This window comes from Hesperophylax consimilis, chromosome 1, assembly GCF_061612785.1.
Source record: "Hesperophylax consimilis isolate HC1 chromosome 1, BYU_Hcon_1.0, whole genome shotgun sequence".
NCBI lineage: Eukaryota > Metazoa > Arthropoda > Insecta > Trichoptera > Limnephilidae > Hesperophylax > Hesperophylax consimilis.
The window spans coordinates 47896855-47909483 of record NC_142836.1 but is presented as its reverse complement, the minus strand read 5'-3'; the positions used below and the strand labels follow the sequence as shown (position 1 = coordinate 47909483).

The window sequence follows — 12629 nt, the reverse complement described above, 5'->3', positions numbered from 1 at the left end:
GTTTAGTTATAATACCTATACAGGGTTTATTAGCATATACCCGAAGGGTTTTAACCAGCGGTTCCGGAGCATATTTGAAGTATGCTCAGGAACCGCTAGTAACCGAACTGAAATGTACATGTCATTTGCTCTCCAATATTTTTTTTTCAATAAAAACTAAAAAAATAATAATTCCATCTTATGTAGTCACTGGAATCAGCCTAATGGATCACGTGATACGCAGTCCGTCTCGTTCCAGCAGCATCGTATAGTCGAGACGGCGCGTTTCGCGTGATTCGTTGCGACGTGTGGCAATGTGATCAGTGGCGACGTGTGATACGTGCGATGTACGACGGATGGCAAATTTACATCTACATTTTACTCCAAATATGCTTAGGAATCGATGGTTAAAATCCTTCTGATAGGTATGTGCTGATACATCCTGTATAGATAATAATACTTTAAATTACTTTGTAGAACTTGATAAATACATACTATTGCATCCATTACACTCATTCATAATCAATTTATGATGGAAACCATTTAACTACATATTGTTTACATTATTATTTATTTTATAATAACTTACCTTGAAATACGTTATCACTACGTCTTGAGGTAGGAAATATCCCAGTTCCTAGTGAGACTGGTCTTGGTACATTCTAATGTAATGTTATCAAGAAAAATACCCGAACATTTACCAACTAACTTTAACTAGACTAAAAAAATAATTGAAAAAAAGAATTGTTTGCGACTAACTCATAAAATAATACATGCACAATTTTACTTTACGGACCTGTTAGAAATGATAATATTCTTAGTACCATAGAAATATAAGAAGTACCTATAAGTAGTTCCATTTCATAAAGAACTATTTCGTACCAACATTGCCTTTGAAGTCTTTGTCCATACAGAGACTTCATAGCCTGGGTAATAAATATTGGTCAAGGGTTATTTAATCAGGATAACCAATACAAAGTTGAAATTAATAAACTCTTACCATAAAAGATTATTATTTTTATTGTATTCTACTTGTAATTTCAGTTGGATCGCCGTTTCAAAGAAATCTAATCGGTGCCGATGATGGGTTTCCTCTATCTTCAAAAATCAATATATACTCGTATATATAAATATCTCGATAAATGCCTGAGGATCGTGACCATGATGCGTTCACTGTGCTGACGATTCTATTTCATTTTTGTCGGCACCTGCGGCTCTGAATGCTAAAACCACTTAGATTCCTTTTTGTGGCCTGAACTTTGTCTGCCCAGCCAGCAGGTTGGGAGACCTTCTTCTGCGGCCAAATCAAAGTCTAATATTTATCTTTTTTCGATTCGCCCTTATCTTTCCAAATCTTTTTCGTCTTGTGGTACTCTACGCCGTACCTACTGTCTTTCGTACACCGCTTACGGCGCTCAACTGTCATCGGTTTAAGTTAATATTTTTTTGCCACTTTTATGAACCACAGTTGGTACCTATGTTTGATCATTACTTGATATTATTTCTTAGTCAACAAGATAATGCAATCTCGATTTTCAATAGATGATAGAGGTTATGTTTTTCTGATACAAAATCCCATGGATTCACAACGTAAGATATAAAATTTATATTTTTTACCGATCTTTGAACAATTAACCTTTTAGTACGCTGGGAAGAGGCACTCTGTTCTAAATTCTGGTTGTATTTTTTTAAACATATAACAGCACAAGAGCTCTTCCAACCGGAACCAGTAGGACTATGACACCCACGATTGGGGAATTCTGTGATGTGAAAAAAAAATCAAAAATACAAATTTCAATGGGCTTGTGTTGAAGTAACTGGAGCGATTGCTGTTCTGTATGGTTGTTCCTTACCAGTGTGTTACTGACAGTACAGTATTAGAATTTTGGAAAAAGGCGTCAGGAACTTTTCTAACTGGTAAACAACAAATTTCCCGATTTAGGTACACTTTATCTTTGTAAGGTTGGTAGAAGCTGAAATGCAACAAAGTAACTGGAGGTAAACAGAAATTGTCCATTTAGTTTTGGTTTGATATTGCTGAATACAAAATTAGCCAATATATTCAGGAACGCGTCTTTAATGTAAAAGTATGATAATAAACATTCAGCGATTGAGCCAATAATTGACAAACCAGTGCAGACAGTCGGTATCAGCTTTGTTCAGGGATGGGGGAGGTGATTTATGACCTGCCTGACGCAGTAAGGACAGAAACCTGTTTTTGGGTGGGTCTTTATATGGACATATGACCAGCAACCTGGTCAGCGCGTCAGTTCTGATGGCTGGGTATGTTCTTACATGGCAAACCGTTCAATTCTGCAATATAAAATTTGCGAATAAAGTGCGTAATATATTATCAAGATCCAGTGTTATTTAATCCATGAGGGCATTACATTTTACATTCGAAGTATATTTGGTATTGTGAGATTGCACTTTTTGAATTTATGAATGGGTTTTTATGCAAACATTTTTTTTCTGTTTCTCCGTGTAAGGAATTCAACGATTCTTCTCAATGTTTGACTGTCATCAGATTTTCTGCGAAGACATTGTTAAATGTTGTGAACCTTTTTTTGAGACATAATGCCTTTGTTTAAAATTGGACTTCAATTTAAGTTCTTGGAACAGCGCTTTAAAAATCCTTGGATGAACAATCTAGCAACGATTTAAATTAATAGTGAGTACTGCATGCAATGCAATCATTTTCAATATAGTTAGAATTACTTTTGGCAAAAAAATGTAATGTAGAGTTGGCATGTACCAATGGGATATAGTAACTTTTCTAAATATCCATCCCAGAATAAATCGATTTCGAAAATCGGAAAAATCGTAATAAAAAACCTCTTGTAGGAGTTGTAGGTAGTAGCGTGACGTGATCTTTCGATTTACCAAACATGGCGAGGTGTTTGGTTACTTGACAAAAAGCGCGACCAATTTCCTAACGTTAATCATTTTGTCGCAATGTAGGAATCTTTGAATGTATACAGATTTCCGATTTGTTATTTCTTTTTAGTATTTGAGTTATTAGGCATTATGTAAGTGTCCTTCAAGGCACGTTCGTTCGGTTTCTTGAACACGGGTTGTAAAAAAACATGAGCTGTTTGTACGAGAACAATTATCGCTTTTGTGGAGAGTAATACTCACAGCACTGAATTAGTATGAACCAGGAAAGCCTTCTACCGTTTAACGATCTATCACTATTTGATTTCAATGTGCACACTACATTTTCGGACATCTGCAAATATATATTTATATTAAAATTGACGCCGAGTAATTGTGACATTAACTAACATTAAGATAGGTACCAATTCATCAAATCGAACATATCTATAGTCTACTATTTATTACATAGAATTTTTAGCATTCCGACATGTTTTGGTTATTATATATAAATGAATCACTTAGTTTTAGTAGTACTCGGTAGTTGGTCGGTGGAAAGATTTCGTTTTTAAGGCCATGGGCCGAAATTGTATGCATATTTTATATCAATGCTTACTCAAACTCTGATTTAACTAAAAAACTATAATTTACAATGAAGAATGTATTTATGTATGCATCGCCCGCTAAGAATTCCCACCCATTTAAATGAATATTATTTGAAAATGATTGTATGTTGCCAGCAATTTGCATAGTTCCGCGGTTGGCCTTGCTAACGCCCGCGATTCGATTAATATTACTTCATCTCGGCTAGCATTATTGAGGGCCGTATTTGGTCCACACCGGAGGCTGTGTTGCTCTGATTAATACAAAAAAATAATATTAATGCCAATTCATTGCATTGATTGCAATCTCCTAAGCCGTATGGTTTCCTGGTGTTCTTTGTTTGCTCGCCAAGAAATATGTAATTTAATCTAGTTCGTAAGTTCTAGTTTATCTATATACATTTATATTCCCGGTTTGGTCTGGCGATACCTTATGCACGCGATAAATATTAATGTATTTCAATTTCTTAACCATAGCGCTGTTTATAGCATGAGGCCATTAGCTCGATCAATCAGAATATCGGAGATTCTGCTAAACATAAAGCCTTCCTTGGCACTTGATTTTAATTAAAAAACAGGATGCATCAGCTGATATCAAATCGGACTTATCTATAACCATAGCATTTATTATTGGCAAAGATGTTATGCATAGCTCAGGTCATATATTATATATTGGGCTGTTTCCCGTGCTTCACATTCCTTCCTTTTTGAGGTTGACTCCTTGTCCCACAACATGGCTTTGCAGGTATCTGAGCCTTATCCCTATGAAGGCATAGTAGTTTAGGCATTTGTTAACGTTTACTACGATTATTATTCTACTACTTTCCACTCTCAACAATAACTATTACTGGTGGCTCCAGAAGTGGCAGTGTTGGTTGAGGAATATACAAACCTAAAATGTGTATATTCTTAGTGCGCCACAAATATAGGTAATAGGCATAAAAATCGCTTGGCAAACGGAGTCTAAAGTGGTATTTATTATTTATCTTGTGAATAATTTTATTAGACAGAAAAAAGTTAATCAAGTGAAACTGTAACACATAATTTTTATCCATAAAAAAGTATTTATTTTTCGGAATAACTTTATTGAGTAAAACCTCAAATTGTAATATTTAAATATTGAAGACAATATTAGTGATTTCTAAACGAAAATCTGAAACAGAAAAATCAGAATAGGATACGGTCACATCTAGGACACGAACCCAGGACCCTTGTCTTTCCGGGACACTGCTCTACCAACTGAGCTAATGGGACCTTATCCCCCTCGGTCACTTTTAACTGTATCATACTTCGAATAAGAACTACCAACATTGCCTTCATTTTTTCACCGCACATTTTTACTGGCAACTATCTTTATGTATGATCGCAAGATTCAACCCGAACTAAATGCAATCTAGACAGCGTCTTTTTTAAATAAGCCTTATTTTTTTATTTTTAATGTGCGACATCTATTGACTTTTCTGCAAGTCTAGAATGAATATTTATTTTTCGGAATAACTTTATTGAGTAAAACCTCAAATTGTAATAGATGTGACCGTATCCTATTCTGATTTTTCTGTTTCAGATTTTCGTTTAGAAATCACTAATATTGTCTTCAATACATAAAAAAGTATTTTTTAAAATATTTCTAACATGAGTTCATACATTTTTAATGAAAAAATGAAAAAAAAGTTGTTTTCGCTTATATTTTTATAAAGTAATAAACAATTTTATTTTAATTTCTTCTCAAACGAAAATTTAGGAAAAGCTTCAATTTATACAAAGAAAAAAATGGTATTCATAATAATAACCAATTCGTGGTAAAGATTAATCGAAAAAAGTTATTTCACATTAAGCTTACTAGCTCACTGAATATGTTCCTATCCATATTGAGTAGTTGTCCGACATGTTTTATGAACCCAGAAACAATTGTCACACAATTGTCAAACACACAAAAATATATTTTATACTTGTAAGTCAATAATATTATTGTGCTTCATGTGTATTTTTAAGCCACATGTAATATGAAATTTAAATTATATTCCTTACCATAAAAGTTAACTTAATAGTGTCTGCTAATCTAAAGATGACCATCAGCAACTTTAATCTTCATGCGGTATTGTGTTTTTTTAATTGCATTCTTTGTAAACCACATGAGATAGATGTAAACATTATGTAATGATACTAATATAGTTTATTGTCAGTCACATACCACATCGCCACAAGCCTTGACCTTCATAGAATATTGTTACTGCATTCAAAATCATTTTAATTTGTTGCAAATGCCTAAATTTCCTAATGCCTAAACCATCTAAGCGTCCCTTTCTCAATCTTACTCATTACGCTTACATCAGCCTTGCATTCTTTGCGAATCTCCATATTTCTCACACGATCACACATGGTTTTACCACACATACGCCTCAGGGATCTCATTTCTACTACAAGAAGTTCCATGCCTCACTGCTATACACCAGGGTAGGTACCAGCACTCCATTGTGAACTGCTAGTTTCGCTTCTTTGGACAATTTTTTGCGCCAACCGCGTTCAGTATTCCATTTATGGAGCCATCAGCCTTTCCATCTCTCGTTAAGGCGAAGCTTAATGCTAAATCACTATTTTGATTAATCTTTATAACGAATTGGTGTACATTATGAATACCAAAAAATATGTTTTAGATAAATTGAAGGTTTTCCTTAATCCTTTGGATTGAGTAGAATACAAATAAAATAATAAATTACTAAATAAAAAATATAAATGTAAACTACTAAAATTTTTTTTTTTCTATATAATAAAATGTATGATCGCGTAAAGGAAACAAATTAAAAAAATACAGTATAATAGCTAAGATTATCTGTTACAGTTTCACTTGATTAAACTTTGAATTTACTTGAAACCGAACGTTTCTAGACTCCGTTTGTCAAGCGATTTTAATGTCTATTACCTACAATATAAGGGATACCAATAATATACACATTTTTGATTAGTAGCTTCCTCTTAACATACTTCCCAAATTCACAAACTCATCCATCTGCTCCAAGTATTTAATACACGTTCATACATTTTTAATCGTTCATTAAAAACTAATAATCTAAAATCTTATAAATTTTGCAATAAAAATTCTTCTTGTATTTCTCAAATTGATTTTCGTAAATTTTGATTTATCCTCTTCTGCATGTAGTCGATAGTCAATAATATCATTTATGAACACATGTATTTCTTCAGCTTCACTTTTCGTTACTATGTAAGTACCTACATAATTAAAACAATTGTTATCGGCTGTAATTTTCTTGCTTGGATCGATGTATTTTACCCATAACTAGAATATTGTGAGCTAAATACAATCAAAACCGCATTCCGTATATTGCCTTGTTACTTTCCCTTTCAGTTTTGATACAATTTCCAAGTAAGTATAGCAGATAATATTAATTTTAATACTCTCGCAAGGGTCTTAGAAGTGGACTTCAGTTGTGATCAAGGACCTGTACTAGGAATGGACTATCCATATAAGAATCTACTGTCCATAATCATAACATTTATTTCGAAATTCCCGATTTAAATTCATCTGAAGGAATAATTATTACATTCTCAGTTAGTTATCGAACTGTAAATTGTTGTCTTGACAAATTTGTTGACGTTAATCAATTTTGCCGACATGCAAATGGATGATTTGTAAAAGGTTTTTTTTTTAAAGACAGAGAAACATTTTGTGTTACGAATAACTTTACAATTACTTGAAAATCTCCTACTAACACCACAGTAAGCGGAAATGGTGCTTGTGTCCTGGTGGAGGACTTGGCCAGCCGAAAAATTGAACTCACGATACCTGGGTGCCAACTGAGCCACTGACCGGTCGGTCAAGATTTTGGAAAAGATTTCGATAATGCCAATCAATAATAATTATTGTTTCAACAACCCTTTTCAAAACTTAATAATATTTGTATGATTTGAATAGCGACGTTTTTGGTGACAAATCACCTCAAGGGCGTATAATTGCAATCGACAAATATCCATGATTCATAATTTTAAAAATACATTGTTCATTCTTATTGATCATTGTCTAACCGCAATTTAAAAAAAAAAAACTTAAACAAACCCAATTATCTATTTGACTGTAAAATCATTGTCCTTAAAATTATTTACGAATTTAAAAGCAATAAATCTTGTCGATTATATTTTTGGTCCATATTACCAATAGTGGCGTAGCGACACGCTTCGGGACCCTCGGCAAACAGGGCACTCACCTATACGAGTATGATGCATTACTTATTTCTTCGTAGTGCCCCATACTTGTTTTTTATAATTAAATAATTGTTTTACTTCCTGCCAAACATCCGTTGGTTTCATTTAGCCAGCCTTCTCTCTTCATTCACCCCCTACAGATTCGACACCTCTCCGTTAACGAATATTCTTCCACTAATCCTTTCACGACGAGTATTTATCACTTATAATGCTCCTTAGCATGTGTCCTGTCCATGTATGCTGTTTTCATTATCTTTACGCTTTTCAAGAGCTCCTTCTATTTGTCCAGACCAACAATACATCTGCTCGTTTGTGTCTCTTACATTATACTATTACTATGGTATTCTTCGGAAATCTCCTGTACCCGTACAATCTGAATTCTAACGCTTCGATGTTGTTCATTTAACTAAATTACAATGTACAAGTCTCTCCGAGCCACAGGCACTCTGGTAACTAACTGCTCAAGTGGTCGCTACGCTACTTTAATCGGTAGTGTAGCTTGGGATCAAAAGTCTATCCCTTGAATTTTTTAGTTTAAATAAATTATCTCGCGAAAAGATGTATGGAACATTAGGAGATGGTTTGGAGTGGGTAAGGTTTGGGGGTAGGTTAAGGTTTAGAGGTACCGACCATTTCAATCAATTATTATTTCTGAATATTGGTTTCCCGCCAGCGTCATACTGAAAGCATCTTTCGCTCTACAGAAGTGCATATCAAGTTAAATAAGTAGGAGAACATCAACATAAGCACAGGTGCCGTAAATAACGTTAATGAATTAATAACATAAAGGCTGTATGAACAATACCGCTATCAAATAGTAAGATTATCGCTCTTGTAATAAAATAAGGCCATTACGGTAATCGTATTGACCTTCATGAAGCAAAAATCATTGATTACAATCATTATAATGGGAGTTCCCACACACGGAACACGGGCAACGGGCATCATGCTTCAGGAAGAGGGACGGCGAACATCTCGTCTTGTGGTCGGAAGCCTGTTTGCGATAACAACGACTGTCAATGTTATCGTTAGTTATTCTTATTCTCATCTATCGCGGATATATCATGGGAATGTCTTGCGCCGCTCCATTGATGCGGTTTTTGCGATGTTTACGACATGTTATTCTGCAATTCTGTGTTCTTGTAGCACTAGCTGCGACCATAAAAGGCACTGTTTCTGAAGCAATTTGTACTATGGTTCGTCAAGCTGAAGTAATGGCACGTAGTTCATACGTGTTTCTAAACATTAAACTTACTCAGCAGAACGCCAGTAAGTTTTCTTGAAATTATTTTTACAGATCGTGTTTCCGTACTCTGGGCCAAGAGGTCATGCTCCTGAAGTCTCCTGAAATTTACTCTCCATGGTCAGACATCTCTTTTAAGATTTCAGATACATGTTTAAATTAAAATACAACTCAATAATTCAAATTCACTTTGTGGCGTCATTTTAATTTCAAATAAAATGAACATTTTTTATACGCCACTCTTTAATCATTGTGCACAATAATCGACATATGTCAAAACCAATGGTTTCTCATTTCTTGATTTATTTAATTTACAATACGAAATAAATAACTTGTTTATTTTCTACGAGTTTTCTTAAGAACCATAAGACGAGGGATGCAGAATGGGGCAATCGTTCCAGCGTGGGGTTAATTTGGGAGAAAGGATCTAACAGAGCGTGACGGAGGGAATTTAGGGCTAAACACTTGCTAGACGTAAATGGAAAACCCCTAGCCATTTTTTTAAGTTCGTGAATCGATGTGTTCATCTGTTTTACATGCTCCAAGTGATACGTTCGGACTTCGCTTTTGCCTTTTTGGCGCATTCAGTTATTTTGTCGACATCTTTTGTTATCTTCAATTCGTTTCTTTATCGATCTCTTTGGTCGATAGTGTGCCAAGCAGACATTTTTCATTAAAAACACGGTGTTATAAACAGATATTAAAGAAATATAAACTAATAAAATATTATTTTCGCAAAGAATCATAAAAAAGTAATTCTCAACAAAATCACATTTAAACTGTTTCCAGTACCAAATGTCGATGAAATATTTAAGCACGCTTCCATCATCAAAATCTATATATTTAAAAATGTAAATGTTCGTTTATTCCAAATCTTAAATCCCGATTGACCGATCGCTATGAAATTTTGACACAACGTTGCATTTCAATACGCTTTATGTCACCGGTGACAGGTAAAAACGTGGTTTTTTAAACAGCGCCATCTGTTGTACGTATTAGCAACACGCGCTATTGTTATCTATCTGCACAGACAGAAGTATGTAACGAAAAAACCTCCAAAATTCTACAAACTAATGAGAAATGGAAATCAATTTATTACACCTAATTCTAAAACAACACAAATGAAAAACCATTACATTTACCAAGCCATACATTTTTTAAATCTCCCTTCTGAATTGCGCTGTATTTTCAACCAATCAGAATAAATAAATAAAATTTCACAAATTTTCAAAATAACTAACATTAAAAAATATAATATGTTTTAAAGAAAACATTATATCCGTCGTACTATCCGGCATAGTATGACACGAGGTATGGCGCTATTAAATTATATGTCTAAAACTGTTTAAACATTTTTAACATTAGTCGTATGTGAATTCCATTAATTACCCATTATAAACATGTATTTTATGTTTCGTATTTTTTTTAGATATGTAGTTTGTATTACAAGTGCATTGGAAATGGGTAATGTCTGTTATGCGCAAAAAAAAAACAAAACAAAATAAATCATAAAATACAACCAAAATAAGAATCGTGGCTCCCTTACCAGGCACGACCAATGACCAATAATAACCTAAATTATAATATTTCGTAAAATATATATTTGAATGTAGCCCATATTCTTCATATTACAGTTAAAAAAATTTGGTAGAAATGAACTTGAAATAATCGTTTAAGTTTCTTTCCTTAGATCAATAGCACCGAGTAACCAGTTTACAAAATTCTTATAATGTGAAATCAAATTACCTGCGGGTATATCAAAGTGTTTCCGAGATCAATAACGCCTTTACACATGATTTTCCTTTCTCCGAGTGACCGACGCTGCATCCTTACGATAAGGCCACGAGCAGGCCTTGTGTTGTCCGATTTCCCAGGGGATCGGTTTAAAATTGATGATGTGATGATGATATTTATCGCAATCAGAAAACGCTGGAGCGATCTAAAGGCCGACGCGACGCACGGCCTGATAAAGTAACAGCCGTTTGGCGCGGCACTGACCGGCCGCCGGACCGGGACGGACTCACCACTGACCGAATTAATTAACACTGCCGCTAATCACTACGTTAATGGCACCTGAATAGAACACAGAACAATTGATAATGGGGTACGCAGATACTGAAGCAGGCATCTGGTCCACTGTTGTTATTGTTTTGAGCGACAATGCAGTGTCCAGTGAATGCAGGAATTCTGATTATGTAATGCAAATTGTGTAATAGGTAAACGACCCACTTTAACATAATATTACAGGAGACCAAAATGGCCATCGTTTTAATTCTGAATTTGAACCCTTCAGGCCTCTGGCATATTGAAAGTTATATTTATTAATGATGCTGTCAATCAAAAAATAAAATCAAAAACTATTTTTTTTTTGAAAGGTGATTAAATACGCCTTCAACTGTTAAATATTATTAAAAATAAATATATAAAATATTTTCAAATATTATTTTTTTTTAAATCAAACGTAAAAAATTAAGTTTTAAAAATTGCTCAATTTTCGCTATTTCATCTAAACACCGAACTAAAATTACTGATAACGGAAACAAAATACATCTTTTATTAGACATGTGTCTTATAAATATTACTGCCACCTCACTTTTGCGTCATTTCAAAAAGTTTCATCATTTTTTCTCAAATTTGAGAACCTTTGGTTTCATAGAGGTGTACATTTTAATTGTTCTGTGATTAACTTCTATATTTGAATATAAAGTTTGATTTTTTAGTTTAGTTTAGTTTAAATATGAGATCATACGAGCCTTTCCGAAAAACGAACAAATTGATTCCGGGAATAGCTGTTTTTTTTTCTTCCCAAAGCCGAACAAATTAACCTGAGGAGTTAAAGTGAATATTTTAGATTTTTTGTAACTCCCATTCTCCTGTTCTGTTATTCTGATAATTTGTTTGCTTTGTGAGAAATACTGGTTTTTCCGTTCTAGGTACAAAGAATATGAATGCACTCGAAATAAGTATCTTAGCAAATTGTAAATATATTTATACCAATGTCAGCTATGAGAATAACTTCGCCATGTTCCAAACCGCAATGGAAGGTTTTATTTGCATTTTCCTTAGTAAATTTGTTCAGAAATGCGTGGGCAACTTTTCATTAAAAGCATATAATTTTCAACCTTGTATACCTTATTAAATGACTCGTTATTAATGTTGCATAAACCCTTCGATCTATGGGTATATATATCTCTGATCTTTGTTTCACAATTCCAGTTCTAGTTAGAAATTAACGCGTCAATCTGCTTTTTCAAAGATTGATTTACTTATAGCGTTGACAATAAATGAAACAAATGTTAATTGCTCACAGAATAATAATAAATAAGTGTTTTATTATCTTCCTTTTTTTGGAACAAATAGATTTAATGATATCCTCACATGGATCTCCCGTGCTGAGGATTTCATTAACATATTATTTAAATTTAGTACTATGAATAATATAAACATTATCTTTTTTTGTTTTTTTGGTTGAGGGGTTTCGGTTTCAGTCTGTATTTGGTGTCAGTAGGTATATTATCTTTCTCTGATCTCCTCAAGTTTTATATCGAGCTTTTTTGATTGAGATTTAAATGGTATAATGTTGTTTTGAGTTTTGAATGAGAGTGGGATAATGTTGTAGAGTTTAGTGCCATAGAATAGAAAGATTTTTTACCCAATGTCTGTTTTTTGACCCTGAGATTGTTTCTAATAAGCGTGTTAGTTGTTATTTCCTT

At 33.7% G+C, this 12629-nt stretch overlaps 1 protein-coding gene across 1 annotated transcript in view; it reads left to right on the top strand.

The window, feature by feature from the left end:
- LOC149427035 (uncharacterized) overlaps window positions 1-12629 on the top strand; it is an 83570-nt gene that overhangs the window by 18110 nt on the left and 52831 nt on the right. The window lies entirely within an intron of this gene.